A 17181-nucleotide genomic window follows, 5' to 3' on the forward strand; every position below is an offset into this window, starting at 1 on the left:
GCTGCAAACAAGCCGATCAAAGTATCTCCTCACTGACGCTCTCGTCAGCCGCGCTGTTTCAGACCAAAACCACACCCCCAGAATGTGGACTGTGTTGTGATTGGCCAGCCAACGAGAGCTTTCCCACTGTCCTGTGATTGGCCAGGTACCTGGAAGTGACGTAATAGATAGGCCAGCTCTCAGATACACAGCTCCCCCTCTGGTACGGTGGATGCTCTGCATCTCAGCAGCTAAAACGAGAGTAGTTCTTCTTCTTCTGCGGTTGAATGTACGTGTGGCACACCTAAAATAGGTAACCACAATTTTGTTTCATTTTTATGATTGCAATTATTTTATGCAAAGTATTGTTTTTTAATGATTTATTATTTTGGTGGTGCAACACAAATATTGAGATGGGGAGGGCGGAACCGTTGTTTCCCAAGAGTTGCCCGGGGAATGGTTAGGGGTGTGCAACCGCTGCCGCTCTCAGAGACAACCTGTTAAGGGGAAAAACAACAACCTGTTCTTCATGTGTCTCTCTCATTTACCTGCTATCACAGGTCAGTGTGTGTGTACACCGCGATTTTTGCTCCGTGATTTTGTTCTATATTAACAAATATTAAGAGCGTGATTGTTTATAGCATGTTATCTTGATGTTTTGTTACTAATTGACAGAGAATATATAAGAAAGTTTCCCCGCGAAGACGCCATTTTGTGCCGCGCACGGCCGCAGTTGCAACTATAAGTGATTAAAAGAAGTAAAATGTGTTTACAAGTCTGGTTGTTGTGAAAGTGTATTGTTATTAGTTTATTCTGACATAATTATTTTTGTTTTTATTTTCTTCATGCGCCTGTTGCCAGGTAGATTTGGTTTTGACATAAGCACTTTGTTTAATTTAGTAATTTCAGTGCCCTGCTATGGGAGCAAGGTAGAGATATAGGTATATACATATAAATATATAGGCAGAGGATTTAAGCAGCGAAATTACACTACCTGGACTAGTGTTTCTATCAGTTTGGACTGTGGTGAAAAAAAGGTAATATATATATTTACGGAACTGTTATGAATCTGAATTTCAGAGAGTATGTTTAAAGGGCAAAAGATGAGACAATTTGTGAGACTAGTTGGTTGTTTGGTGAAAAGGTAAATCTGAACATAACACTGAGATTTGTTGGATACATTGTGCTTATGTGATAATTGATGTTTAATAAAACCAGAGACAACCTGTTAAGGGGAAAAACGACAACCTGTTCTTCATGTGTCTCTCTCCTTTACCTGCTATCACAGGTATATATTTGTTAATGTGGTCTCACATCTCTGGGACCCGTAACAAATCTTGGGGGCTCGTCCGGGATCAGCACCAACTCCTGGTCTGGGGCTGATTCACTTGATGACATCTTGGACCAATACGGGAGCTGATGCGAGCAGAGAGCTGTGAGTCAGAGCAGAGACCAAGAAGTTGCTGAGCTGGTGAATCCATCGTCAAGGACAGGGAGAAGCTACCGACATGGCAGAGAGTGGAAGGAAGAACCTAGTGTGGGACATTAGGAGGAGTCTACTCACGTTGTCAGCAGAAGAGCTATTCCAGATTGCCAAGGGCGTGGTTCCAGTGTTGGAGGAGGGTCAGCCTGAGCTCACAGAGGGAGATCATGAGAGCTGCTTCAACCACATCAGTTCATTCATGTACAGTAAGCATCTGCTTGAGTCTGAGGACAGTGGTATGGTACAGTTGTTGATTTTAAAGGACACTATTGATACTGTTGTGATGAACCGAAATGTACTGCTTTTGTCTGATAATAGAGGTGATCTTGAGTTAGACACTGCACCGGCACCCACACAAACAGTACATGTAGCTCCCTCTACAGGTAGTGACATCAGTAGAACGCAACAAACAGTCCAAGAAATTAACACAGGCATTATCACTGATCAAATGTTGGGACACACAGACAACCCCGGTCCACCTAGTTCCACTTTGCCTAGTAGGCACAGCAATGTTTCCACAGCTAGCCCAGTGAGACCAAAGCTAACCAGTGAAGTAGCTGAGACCACAAATGCTGATTTGCTGGAAATGCTCACTAGTTATGAAGAGCTTGGAAAAAGGCTTAGACAGAGTATCATGACACCAACAGCCCAGTATCCAGAAGGCTTCACCTTGTTACCAGCACAGACTTCTGGGGCTCGTAGTGACTCGTCATACAAATCCTCCACAAGTCAGTCTGCTGCCCACCAGGGCAGAGAGGGAATGATCTCTTTAAGAGAGCTCTCCTACCTCCAGAGGAGAGAGTTTAAAGTGCAAGGGGGTCAAGTTGGCGACCACTCTTCCGACATAAGCTACAGCAATGTCTGTAAACAAATTGAGGAAGGAATTAAAGAAGGCTTCCCAGACACAGAAATAGTTCGCAGTGTCCTAAGAATAATCAAACCTGGAACCTTTAAAGATATGCTGATCAATAAGGATGACCTCACAGTAACAGAACTCAAGGGGTTCCTCCAGGCACACCTAAGGGAGAAAAACAGCACGGAGTTGTTTCAGGAGTTGATGTGTGCTAGACAGGATGACAACGAAACACCACAGCAGTTCCTCTACCGCGTCATAGGGTTGAAACAGCGTGTCCTGTTCACGTCTAAACTGTCCGACACCGGCATAAAATACAATGCTGCTACTGTTCAAGATGTATTTTTGCATACAGTCTATCAGGGACTAGGGCAGAAACACAATGACATACGACGAGAACTGAAGCCCCTTCTGTCAAACAGCGAAGTTGGCGATGAAACAATATTGCGCCACGTAATGAGGATCACTAGTGAGGAGAGTGAAAGGCAGAAGAGAATAGGCTCTTCTCGTAGACAGACGACAACCAGTGCACATAGTGCACAGCTTGAGCTCAGTGCAGTCCAAGAACCCAGCGCTAAGCATGAAAACGCACCAAGTAAAGCAAAAGCTGACCCTATTAAAGAGCTTACAGCCAGAGTGGAAGAGCTCACAAGCGTGGTTGAGTCACTTAAACAACAATGTCAGCCACGACCGCCAGACCGAGTCAAGCAATTTTCTCAAGATCAGGCAAGAAACAAGAAAGAGAAACCTTATGGTTGTCCACAGTGTGTCGAACAAAACTGGCCAAATTGTAACCATTGCTTCTCTTGTGGTGGTGAAGGTCACAGAGCTGTAGGCTGCATAAGGAGGCAAAAGAATCAGGGAAACTGGACTCGGTCGCTGCAGGGGGGCACCCAGTGATCGGAGCTGACATAGAGCCCCAAACTGAGTATTCTGTGGGAGCAAGAACTCAAGTCAATTCCAGTGGCAGCAAAGCTAATTATTCCCTGTCCATCACTTCAGACTTAACTTCACAGAATAGTCACAGAGAAAGTGGAAACTCTACCCTGCTCTCCTTTGAGTCACCTGGTGCCAAACGCGGAGCTGTTGCCAAGCTAATAGGAAAAAAAGCTCTCATACAGTGTAATCTAAGTGGCTTAGCAGTGACTGCATTGCTCGACTCTGGGGCACAGGTCAGCATGGTGAGCCGTGCTTGGAAAGACAAGTATCTGCCCGACCTCAACATCCGACCAATGTCTGAAATCATTGAGGAATTGGACAAGCTGGAGGTGTGTGCAGTTAATGGTGAACTTATACCATTTGATGGCTGGTTACCCATAATGATCAATCTACCAGAGAATGATGACCCCAGTCTTTCCATCAGTGTCCCATTTCTGGTCAGCAGTTTGCCCATGGAGAGACCGTTAGTTGGCTTTAATGTTTTAGAACAGCTCATTGAAGGACAGCCAGAACGATTAATACCTATCTTGACTAAGCTTCTTTGTAATGCTATCTCTGTTTCCAGTGAGAAGGCTGAAGCAGTTGTGAGCTTCATTCAGACACCAGAGCCTGTCACGCCACAAGGACGCTTAAGAACAGGGGTAAAGGACATCGTCATCCCAGCTGGTCATGTCGCCTGGGTGAAGTGTCGCCTTCCACCAACCATGAACCCCACTGGCAAACTGGTGCTTTTTGAAGCAGATGAGAGTGGTCAGCCGCTGGAGCAGCTGGATCTAGGCGCAGGATTGGTTGAGGTACAAAATCCTGCTAAGCCTTATGTCACAGTGGCGGTTGGCAACAACACCAAACATGATGTCACCCTACTACGTAAAACAGCCCTGGGAACCTTGCAGCACATTGAGAGGGTGGTGGAAGCTGATCCTTATAACAAATCCATGCCTACTACAGGAGTCAATGAAGTCACTGCCCATGTCACAGAGCCAAGCCCATCTTTGTGGCAACCTCCTGTGAACCTTGATGAGTTGGGGGAGGAACAACAAGAGCTTGTGAAGAGGATGTTATATGAGGAGTCTAAGGTATTTGCGAGAGATGGAGATGATATTGGGTGTAACCCTAGCCTGCAAATGGTGATAAATTTAAAAGATGACATCCCTGTGCAGAGGGCGTACACTTCCATACCAAAACCGCTCTTGAAAGAGGTCAAAGAATATGTTCAGGATCTTCTTGTGAGGGGATGGATAGTTAAGTCAAAGTCATCCTACTCTGCCCCGGTGGTGTGTGTGCGAAAGAAAGATGGTACCCTGCGCCTTTGTATAGACTATCGGCTGCTGAATCAGAAAACAGTACCAGACAGACACCCACTTCCCCGAATACAGGACCTGCTGGACACCTTGGGTGGATATTCTTGGTTCAGCATCCTCGATCAGGGTAAGGCCTACCACCAGGGTTTTGTAGCTGAAGGTTCACGCCACCTCACGGCCTTCATCACACCCTGGGGGCTTTATGAGTGGGTGAGGATCCCATTCGGTCTGTCCAACGCACCTGCAGCCTTCCAGAGAAGTATGGAGGAGATGTTGAGTTCGCTCAGAGATGAGTGCTGCATACCATACCTGGACGACATTCTCTGCTACTCACAATCTTTCAAGGATCATGTAGAGGTGGTACGTAAGGTGCTTCAAGCTCTGCAGTGTCAAGGAATAAAGCTCCGGCCAGAGAAGTGTGAAATGTTCAAGAAGGAAGTTCGCTACGTTGGTCGACTGGTGTCCGCTGATGGTGTTCGAGTTGATCCTAAAGATCTAGAGGCTGTGTTTGCACTGAAGGCTAAAGCCCCGCAAACAGTAGGTGATCTGAGAAGGGTTCTTGGCTTCCTCAGCTACTACCGGTCATACATACAGGACTTTTCAAAAATAGCTAAACCGCTATATGAGTTGCTCCAAGGGAAATCCTTGCCAAAACAAGGCCAGTCCCAGCAGAGGAGGGTCAAGGGGCCCCAGCTGTCATCCAGGGCACCTATAGTGTGGACTTCTGTGCACCAGAGTGTACTTGAGAGATTGATTGAAATGTTAACGCACCCCCCAGTTCTAGCCTACCCCAACTTTGACCTACCATTTGTCCTGCATACTGATGCGTCAGAGCTAGGCCTTGGTGCCGTCCTATACCAACAACAAGATGGAAAGTTGCGAGTCATTGGGTTTGGGTCAAGAACGCTAACTTCTGCAGAAAAGAACTATCATTTGCATAGCGGAAAGTTAGAGTTCCTTGCTCTCAAATGGGCAGTGTGTGAGAAATTCAGGGACTATCTCTTTTACGCTCCACACTTCACAATCTATACTGACAATAACCCACTGACATACATTATGAGCACAGCAAAACTCAATGCAGTTGGTCACCGCTGGGTGGGGGAATTATCTGACTTTCGGTTCAACATCAAGTATAGACCGGGGAGAGTGAACACGGATGCCGATACTTTGTCCCGAGTTCCCCTTGACATCGACAACTACATGGTGACCTGTACAAAGGAGTTGTCGCAGGAGGTGGTAAGCGCAGCTTGGGAGGGAAGTCAGGCAGCCCAGAGAAAGGATGTGGCCTGGGTGGCTGCTCTTGTTGTTTCCTCCCTTGATATTATACCACAGCCTCGCGCACCCCTGCAGGGAATTACACATGATGAATTGGTGCAGGACCAAAAAGAAGACCCCACAATTGGAGAGATCATAGGGCTCAAGGAGTCTAACATCAGACTCACAGATGACATCAGGAGGTCTGTAAAGGGATCTGCTTGTAAGCTCCTTCGCGAGTGGGACCGGCTGCACCTTGAAGGTGGAATTTTGTATCGACGAACACCAGAGAGAAAACAATTAGTCCTACCCCTTAAATACCAGTTGCTTGTCTTGAAACACCTTCATGATGATATGGGGCATATGGGCATGGAGAGGGTACTCCACCTTGCCAGAGAAAGATTTTACTGGCCCCATATGAAAAGATTTATTGAGGAGTATGTCACTAAGAAATGCTGTTGTATACAACAGAAAAAACCCACATTTCAGGTGCGTGCACCCATGAGTAGCCTAAAGTCCAACTCACCCCTTGAGCTTGTTTGTATAGATTACCTGCATCTTGAAAAGAGCAAAGGGGGCTACGAGTACATTTTGGTGGTAGTCGACCATTTCACAAGATTCGCCCAGGCTTACCCGACCAAAAACAAGTCAGGAAGGACAGCAGCCGAGCGCATATACAATGACTTTGTACCTCGCTTTGGGTTCCCCAACAAACTCCATCATGATCAGGGAAGAGAGTTTGAGAATGAACTTTTCCGAACACTTGGACAGCTTGCAGGAGTAGGTCACTCTCGAACGTCTCCCTATCACCCCCAAGGTAACCCAGCAGAGCGGTTTAACCGTACATTGTTACAGATGTTGCGTACCCTGACAGATAAGGAGAAGGAGGTGTGGAAAGAACATCTTGCACAGATTGTGCATGCGTATAACTGCACTCGTCATGAGTCCACCGGTTATGCACCTCACTTCCTGCTTTTTGGTCGACACCCTCGCCTCCCGGTAGACCTCTTGTTTGGCTTGTCGGAGGAGATTGATTCAGAGACTCACAGAGGTTATGTGGAAAAATGGCGTAAAAGGATGACAGAGGCCTATCGGATTGCTAACAATAACAGCTTGTCTTCCAGTGCAAAGGGCAAGTCTTACTATGACCAGAGAGTGAGAGGTGTGATCCTACAACCTGGGGATCGAGTGTTGGTTAGGAACGTCGGAGAGCGAGGAGGGCCCGGGAAACTGCGCTCCTACTGGGAGAAGAGGACATATGTGGTGAGAGAACAAGTGGCGGATAACCCAGTGTATATCATTTATCCAGAGGGTGATGGCAAGGGACGAGTTAGGACCCTACACCGGAATCTGCTTTTGCTGGTCAATAATCTGCCAGTGGAACTCTCACAACAGCCAACCAAACGGAAACCGGGGTCAAAACAGACAAGGATCAGATCAGGGAACACACAGGCGAGAGTGAGTGACAAGAGAGATCAAACGGCTGACACTGAGGCCTCTGGTTCAGATGATGAGACAGACAGTGGCTATTGGTTGAGAATACCAGCCAGATGGGCTGAGCCAAGAACAGCCGTTATCCCTGAGAAATTAGCTGTTAGTCAAGACAGCCGAACCCCGGCATTGAAAGCACCAAAGCCTCCCAAGGAAAGGTCTGTTCAGACTTATAGGGAACCTGTCAGAGTCCATGATGGATCAACACAAGAAACGCCTGTAGTGGAGGCTCCAGACAGTGATGAACATCTACCTGATTCAGCTGGAGTCTATGAAGGAGGTCAGACATGGATGGAGACTCAAGCGGTACCAGGGACAGTTCCCACACTGCTGGCAGGTGAAGTGATGATGGAGGGGGATAACATACCAGCAATCGTTAACTCACCTCAATCAGACACAGAGCCAGAGATCCCACAGGCAGCGACCTCTCAACCCTGCTCACCTATCCCACTGCGACGGTCGACTCGGCAAAGACAGCCAGGTCGAGTGTTCACCTATTCATCACTTGGCCATCCCACATATCAGACACGCCCCACAGTGAATGCACTAGATACTTACATCGTCCCCTATTGGCACTCACAGCCGTTTCCACTATCATTTCAAAGCACACCCCTTCTTCAGTGTCCGTATTTACCCCTCAATTATCCTCTATATGGTTACTGAATGGTCACATATAGTCAGATATCAGGTCCATACATGTTTGAGGTGTGAAGTGTGGTATAATGTACATAATTTGTGAATAGTTTGTATATTGACGTCCATTTGGATGGTGATTTAAGTGTCAGGAGCCACTTTTGTTGTGGGGGAGTGTGTGGCACACCTAAAATAGGTAACCACAATTTTGTTTCATTTTTATGATTGCAATTATTTTATGCAAAGTATTGTTTTTTAATGATTTATTATTTTGGTGGTGCAACACAAATATTGAGATGGGGAGGGCGGAACCGTTGTTTCCCAAGAGTTGCCCGGGGAATGGTTAGGGGTGTGCAACCGCTGCCGCTCTCAGAGACAACCTGTTAAGGGGAAAAACAACAACCTGTTCTTCATGTGTCTCTCTCATTTACCTGCTATCACAGGTCAGTGTGTGTGTACACCGCGATTTTTGCTCCGTGATTTTGTTCTATATTAACAAATATTAAGAGCGTGATTGTTTATAGCATGTTATCTTGATGTTTTGTTACTAATTGACAGAGAATATATAAGAAAGTTTCCCCGCGAAGACGCCATTTTGTGCCGCGCACGGCCGCAGTTGCAACTATAAGTGATTAAAAGAAGTAAAATGTGTTTACAAGTCTGGTTGTTGTGAAAGTGTATTGTTATTAGTTTATTCTGACATAATTATTTTTGTTTTTATTTTCTTCATGCGCCTGTTGCCAGGTAGATTTGGTTTTGACATAAGCACTTTGTTTAATTTAGTAATTTCAGTGCCCTGCTATGGGAGCAAGGTAGAGATATAGACATATATATATATATAAATATATAGGTAGAGGAAAACAGTGAAATTACACTACCTGGACTAGTGTTTGTACCAGTTTGGACTGTGAGGAAAAAAGGTAATATATATTTACAGAACTGTATATGAATCTGAATTTCAGAGAGTATGTGTGATGAGACTAATTGTGAGACTGGAACATTGATTTTGATTGGTTTGTGAAAAGGTAAACCTGAACATAACACTGAGATTTGTTGGATACATTGTGCTTATGTGATAATTGATGTTTAATAAAACCAGAGACAACCTGTTAAGGGGAAAAACAACAACCTGTTCTTCATGTGTCTCTCTCATTTACCTGCTATCACAGGTATATATTTGTTAATGTGGTCTCACATCTCTGGGACCCGTAACATACGCAACCAGATGTGCCCGGACTAGTGCCTGCACCAGGAGGAGCTACGGTGGTGTGAGGAGTGGTGCGGATTTCTGATGACGACATCAAATTAAGGAAGTGCCGATCCGCTTCGCAGAGCCCAGGAAAACAATACAACACTATTTTCTCAGCAGTGGCTGAACTGTTTGTTCTGAAACTTTAGGGTTTCATAAACGAGGTAATGACGCAGATACACACACAAACGCACCGTTAATTGGAGCTTCCGGTCTATGTGGGCTTTAACATTTAAGAAGGCACACATTGGTAGACATAGGTGAGGCTTAGGCTAAGCAGCTAAATCTGTTTCCCGTGAGAGTCAGTACTTCATACACGTTTGAGAAAAAGTGTGAACTATACCTTTAACAATCCTGACGAGAGCAGTGAGACGTTTGTTCTTCTGGATCTGTGCATTTCCGCCCATGAATGTCAAAGTGACAAACTGAATTATAGTTACTGCACAACACCGGAGATAAAATAAGTGTTATTATTTTTTTCCCCCCTCTCTTAAGCCAGCTTGTTTTCTCTGCCTCATAGCAGGAAATCAGCATATCAGCAGGGGCTGATGGGCCTGATGATCAGTACAAATGGCTCATTGATTAGTTGGCCACAGGCGGAGAGTTTTGGCTGGCAAACTACTTGGCCCATTGTCTTTTTGGAACCGAGACCCCAGATTGGACTTTGCCAGTCTGCTCTCCTGCAGCAGGCAGTCCGCGGTTTTAACCATGTGTGGTGTTTTTGCAGATGCCGCAGCATGTACTGAGGTGCGAGCAGCGTCAGAATGACACAGGTGCCAACATGTTAGTACATCTGTCCCCCGAGAATGTACATGCCATGTGCAACTGAAATGTTAACAAAACTATTTATAAAAGCTGTTGAGACTAACATGCAGAAGAGGCAGTAAGCTATGGCCTGCACCTGGTGTTTAGACATGTCTAATGGTTGCTTTTGTTGATGAAATTGTAAATAACCTTTCACAAAATGTGTCTGACTGCACGTCAAGACAAAGTGCAAAACAAATGTGATCGTTTTTGAATCAAATAACATGTTGAACACAATGTTAGGACTGTAATGTCTGTTTGCTGAGGGAGAGGAACAAGGTGCAACACCTCCCTTCACACCTTAAAGGGAAATGACCTGTGGTGACATATGTGAAGGCCCCCCTGCACATACTAGCACCTGTCATCACAGTTATTTCTCAGATCAATAGCCGCTCTTCACTGAGCCCAACTGCACAGCAGGGCAACCAGGTGTTGTGCCTTGTTCCTCTCCTTCAGGGAACCAAACTTGTACTCATATCATTTCATTCCCTTTCAATTCACTTCATACAACATGTCGAGTACAGATAGAGACATGTGTCCATACCCCGCAGAGCAGCCAACAAACCAGTCACAAGCCTCCAGCACACTAGTGCATCATAGGCCCAGCTGGAAGGACAGAATGTTCTGCTGATGTTTAGGCACGTTCAACACAATATGGCTGTGATATGGGACAACTCAGGGTTAAGTGCAGGTAAACATCTGTTTAATGTTGTAAAACAAAACCAAAGCAAAGGGCACAGGGGTTAAGTAAAAGAAAACCTACAGAGATCAGTACCACAGAGCAACAGGACACGAGGAGTAAACCAGAATCAGAACCACAAAGGGGGAAGGGAGCGACAACGAGACACAGGTGAATTCAACTAGGGCGGGGCAGGTCATCAAGAGGCGGGAAAGCAGACGACCAAGGGAGTGATAAAGTGACATGACAAGAGTATCAAAACAGGAAGTGTAAACATAAATCTCTAGTAAATAAAATATATAGATATAATATAGATATCAATATAGACAATTAGCTAAACAAATCAGGAAAATGAAAGTCCAACTAAAGCAAATGTACATTAAAAACTGATCCAAATAAATAGTATGTTTAAAAGTTTAAAATGCATAAATAGTCTATTAAAGTATTTAAATGGTCAGAATGTGTATATTTCATTGTTTGAGAGTGACATAAAAAGTGTTTTAATATCACGCGGCAGTCCTTACAAAACATGACGACATTTTCGTGGTCATTCACGACCCGTCAGCCATTAGGCATTGAACTTTCTTTTTTTCCGGCCGTCTGTTTTCAGCGACCCCCGTCCAGACCTCGCCGCGGTGTACGTTCTGCTCCGTTCATTCATTCTTTTTCTTCTTCTTTCTTCATAGTCATCTAGTTTAGTATAGTTTCTGGAAAAAATGTAAACAACATTTCTTATTCTTATTTTATTGTTAATATTTCTATTTTCTCTTTTAAAATTGTTATTTATATGTTTGTATTTTGCACCAAGGGAGTGGCACCCAAATTTCGTTGTCCACAAAAATAACGACAATAAAGGCTATTCTATTCTATTCTTCTTCTTCTTCCTCTTTGTGTTTTCTGTTTCCATGGTTTCTCGCGCTGGTTGGTTGCACCGCCTCCGCGCGGCCAATGGGCGTCTTTAACGCCATCACGTAGCATCACGACAGTGTTCATTATGCAGTCAGTACTGCCCAGCGAGCGACAACAGTAGAGCGGCTAATACCACGTGTAAATGCATGTGGTCGTCTTGAGTCTTCCCACTGCGGATACGCCACTGAACATAGCTAGAAGTTAGCAAACAAGTCACATAATATGGCAGAGAATTCACAGTTCCACTACAGACGCTGACCTGAGTATTTTGGGGACAGAACTTTGACAAGAGGAAGAGCTAATAGGGCATGTGATGCATCTATATTATGTTTTCTAAATGTATATACCAACCACAACTTTAAATACAAGACCTGCCTTTTACTGACATTGGCCCTGGAGCAGAAAACAATATACTGTCACCGTGTGTGAAACGCATCCATGCTATATTTTGTTATTTGGAAATTACATTTTTAAACAACAAAAGGTCGAGTGTTTCAGCTCTGCAATTTGCATCCGTACGCGGACATCCAAAAGCCTGGACACACTGTGACACATTCTGCTTTTGCGTGTCGTCGTACACAGGAAGCAGAATTTCTTTTCTGAAGTTGTTCAATCAGAGAAGTAAGAGCAGGGAGAACAATGAGTGTCAGATAAGTAATATCAGGAATGAAATGTGTTTAACTAGGTCTTTGTTTTCAAATGTTTCTGCCGATTCAGATGAATGGGCTGCCCCAGGTAAAATGGAAACAGCAGCGTTTTCATGCTCAAAAATGCTGGGGTAGTATGGACATTATCTGGAGCAGAGATAATGTGTAATGAGAACAAGTAGCATAGTTGTAGCCATTGTCAGGTAGAATGACTATGGGAGGAGTTCTCATTAAATGTGCAGATGTTGTGTGTATTTCACACCTGTTTACTACCTGTTCAGGGTAACATTCTCCACCGTCTTCAGCCAGATGTTCAGCTCTGCGTACCTCTGTTTAAATGGAACCATACAAAACATCTGTTCTTCCTCCACAGCAGCAGTGTACCGCATTGTGAGACTATACATCAAGCTCTTGCAATTACAGAAAAAGTGATTAATTGTGCAGGGACACTGTAGACCACTGACAAGACAGGAAATAAAGAACATGTCACCGATGCTGTCTCCCTCTCTCTCTGTCTGTCTCTCGTATGTCAGTTCCTTTGCTCTCCCTTTGTCTCTCTGCTGTGATTAGAAGTGAGAGAAATCTAATTTTCCTTGAGACACAGGACCCTTTTAGAGGTTTTTTGAGGGTGCGGTAAAGCAAACAAGGTTCTCCAACAACAGGAAGCACAGGGGAATGGATTCACTAAACTTTAAGATGAGGTGAAATCCTGCTGTCTTAAGATTTCAAAGCAGATTCCCAGGGACATCAGCGTGGAGCCTGACCAACCCAATAGAAGTGAAGGATATTGCTCTCCCACTACAAGAAATCACGTGTCCTTTGTGCTATTAGAAATGTTTCAAGTGCAGTTCATTTCTCTCCCAGGGCCAATCAGCAGCAGTTATGTTCTTATCGCCTCCAATTCAATTTCCTCAGTGGTCATTTTTTTTTTCTTTTTTTTTGCAAATCCACAAAATTCCCAGCAGTGAGATTCCCAAAGGTACGAACCAAACTTGATCAAGTGTGTCCTTGAGAAAATATGCTGCAGCAGGAAAACTCACCAAACACACAATCAAATGCCTGTGTGTGTGTGTGCGTTTGAGAGGAAAACAAGTGTCCACATACAAAAGACAATATCTCTCATGTCTGCAGAGAATATGCACGTGAATACACCATGATGAGAGGAACAAAGGAAACACCCAAAATCCACTGGTGTGTGTTGTGTAAAGTGTAAAGTGAACTTGTTTATTTGTTACGGGAAATACAAATGTTTGTGCTGCTTGATAAAAAGCAGAGATGTGACGGAGTGAGTAGACAGATGTATCAATGCCTCTGTGCCTCTGGCGCTTTTCAGACCTCGTATTCATCTGCCTGCAGTCGTTAAATCACAGCCTTAAGCATTGTGTGTGAAAACATCCCAGATGCAGTCAGGACATTTTGAAATTCCATATCCAAGACCATAGACCAGAGCCCTGCATGGGTCCATTTTGTAAAACCCATCCGTACCCGTGGAGCCTCCGTAACAGAACCGACCCGTTACATTATTAGATATAATGCTGTATTGCACTATGTCCAATGCAATACCACACCCGCCTGTACCCGTTAATTCATGACCTGACCCGTAACTGTGATTACAAACACACACAGGCTTTCATACTGACATGCTTCGTTTTTACTCGAACATGTTCAACTATGGCCGACAATAACAAATGCAAAAACACACACTCTGTGTGCACTCACAGACTATTACAACGCCTGTAAGAGATCAAAAGACATAATGAAAACCGGAACACACAGTTACTGTATCACTCCAGCATTCCACATTTCTGAAAGTTGTACAGTGTGAACCTAAATATGAGTGCATGTGTCAGTGATACATGCAAATACACTGCTCGCCGATCGTGGATATGTTTGTGAAAAGAATAGTAGACGTGATTTTTGCTTTGCTCTTTTTCCTGCCCCCTCAGAATCCAACTAAATAATTAACAAGGGCAATTAAATCGTACACAAACAGGCTCATATATTCAATCGGTCCGTCTTACTACCTCTGCTCTCTCTCTCTCTCTCTCTGTATGCCAGCTCACACACACACACACACACACACACACACACACACACACACAGTATCATCAAACATCTTTAAACTCAGACTAACAACACATCAAAAATCTTTTTCATCTGCCCAAGGAGAAAATGTTTGGGAACCACTGATGTCACAAAACAGTTTATGGTCTCAGTCTTCTCTACTGCAGCATCATATATGTTACAGTAAATAACACCATAAATATTATTATAAACAACATAAATAAACCATAATAATGCCATCATTTACAGTATGGTGACTGCAGGCTACATTGTGATGGATGTGACAGATGAGGTCAGGCAGGAGTCCATGATGGACTATGTTGTTTTGCAGATTATGTTGTAATCTGTAGTGAGAGTAAGGGTCAGGTGGATTAGAGCCTGGATAGGTAGAGGTCTAAGAATAAAGGTTACAGAGTAAATGTGTGTGTATGACAGTGAGACAGGTGGAACTGTGAAGGGAGAGAAAGTGGATGAGTTTAAATACCTGGGGTCAACCATTCCAAGCAATGGACAGTGGACAAGAAGAGGGGAAGAAGAGAGTGCCGGCAGGGTGGAGTGGGTGGAGCTGAGTGTCAGGGTGAAGGACGGCAGCAAAAGTGAAATTGAAGGTCTGCAAGTTGCACTGTCTAAAAGACAGGAGGCGGAGCAGGAAGTGACAGAGCTGAAGATGCTGAGATTCTCAGTGGGAGTGACCGGGATGGACATGAGCACGAGTGACAGCTCAGGTTGAACAGTTTGGAGATAAAGTAAGAGAAGCAAGTTTGAGATGGTTTGGTCACAATATGAGGAGGGAGAGTGATTATATTGGACAAAGGATGATAGAAGATGGAGCTGAAAGGAGGACAAACGCATTGAAGGTTCATGGATGTTGTGAAGCTGGACGTGAGGACAGTTGGTGTAACAGAAGAGGACTCAAAGGGGACAAGATGGAGGCAGATGCTGGAGCTTGTGGTGCTCCCAGTAATAAAAGGGTTGTGATTTAAACAACAACATCCTGGTGTTGTCCAAACCACAAAACCTGAGGCTTCATTACATCAGTACACAAACCAGTGGTAACACATTTCTTTCAGCATTTCAACACAAATGCGTCCAAGGGCCACTACAGCTTCACAGCGAACCACAGCTGTTGTTTTACTTTCCATTCAAACTATTTTCAAATGTGTCTCATTTCGGTGCAGAGCCGTGAGCCACGCATCGATTCACTCAACCTCTCTTTCCCCTTTTGTCTCCGCACGCAGTAACACAGTGGACTTGTCCATCACGGTCATACTTGCTACAAACAACAGTGCATTTGTTCTTATGGAAAGAGAAATCATGCACATTTGCATATAGATTGGGAAACACATGAGGAGATGCAATCTAATGCCAGGTGTGAACAAATGTACTTAAATGTGTCCACTTGTTATTGGATCACCTTACATGTGCTGCATAACAATTCCAGGTATGAACACCTTCCCTTTGTGTGGCTCCTCACCACATTTAACCTCAAACAATATTGAAGTCATTTAAAAAAGATTCAACATATTTTGTATTTTGTATTCCACTACATTTAAAAAACCTAGAGTGAGTAATAAGGGTCGTCTCTTGTTTAGATGCATAATTCTGTCTTACATGAATGCAGTCCACCCACACTGATGCGATGAAATATGTTAATTAAAGGACCTACAAACAGAACAAGCAGAGGCATAAACATTGGTTAAATATGTCGATGATTTACTGTTGTAGTGTAACTAAACTAAACCCCTTAACCCCTTTTTTGGGGGGCAAAAACACTGTATATGTGTACTGTATATAGTTATTTGCAAATATTACAGTTTAGTGTAAAATATTGAAATTATAAATACAAATATTGATAGAAATTGACTCAAACAAAAGGACTACGTTCTTGTTTTATCAGCACCAGGCTGGTTGTCGCAGACTCCTCCCCCTTTCATAAATGCTGGGGCTGTCTCTTCATGGCCTCGGTGTGTGCGACTGAGAGGATCATCTCACACAGGTTTGCAGAAATCAATACTTCATTTGACTCCCCTATGCGCACATATGTATGTTTACATATAGTAAACAGTCGGGTTAGGTATGCATATTAATGAAGCTTTTAACTGGACATTATCACAGTTTCCCAGAATAATTTACAAATGGAGCTTTAACTTTCAAAATTGAAAATGAATTTTAAAGGATAAAGGAAATACAGATTTGGTGTAAATCATTTCTATACTATTTCCATATTATAGGGCAGCAAATACTACTACTTACAAATACTTGAGTAATTTTTTGGATAAATTGTAATTTTGGGAGTAGTTTTATTGCAACATACTTTTACTTTTACTTGAGTATATATTTGAAGAAAGAACGGTACTTTTACGCCGTTCCTAGTGAAGGTCATGACTTTATTTTTTAATATCTTTTTTTTTTTATTACATGCACGAGCTATTTCTCTCCCTGTTGGCTTATAGCTGACAAAATCTCACCAATGAAATGCAGCCATGGTACTGCCGTGGCACCAGATGTGAGTCGCAGATTTTGGCTCCAAGTGGACTTAGAACACACCAAGGCTCTGGTCTCCGGTTTCTGGTCTCCTGTCTCGGGGTTTCTGTTGTACACTCCGGACGCTGGGTTTCAGCTCTCAGTTGTTTCAGCTCTCAGCAGTCAGCCAACACTTTGACCGCGCCGATTCATCCGGATTGGATAATCCTAATTTATTGTACTTTTAGTTAAAGGGTGATGTATTTAATTTCCCAAAGAACGAATGTATTATTGTTTTAGTTCAAGGGTTATTTATTTTATTATAAAGACTATATTTATTTATTTCATTATAAAGACTATATTTATTTATTTTATTATAAAGACTATATTTATTTATTTTATTATAAAGACTATATTTATTTATTTTACTTAA

The 17181-nt window shown here is 43.5% G+C and overlaps 1 long non-coding RNA gene across 1 annotated transcript; it reads left to right on the forward strand.

Moving 5' to 3' along the window:
• Positions 1 to 505: 505 nt before the first annotated feature.
• On the forward strand, positions 506 to 8584 carry LOC122772950. The gene is made up of 2 exons (XR_006360842.1): positions 506 to 1267; positions 8377 to 8584. It is a non-coding gene; the product is annotated as an uncharacterized LOC122772950 (long non-coding RNA).
• The last annotated feature ends 8597 nt before the right edge of the window (positions 8585 to 17181 follow it).

Source organism: Solea senegalensis, linkage group LG8, assembly GCF_019176455.1.
Source record: "Solea senegalensis isolate Sse05_10M linkage group LG8, IFAPA_SoseM_1, whole genome shotgun sequence".
Classification (NCBI taxonomy): domain Eukaryota; kingdom Metazoa; phylum Chordata; class Actinopteri; order Pleuronectiformes; family Soleidae; genus Solea; species Solea senegalensis.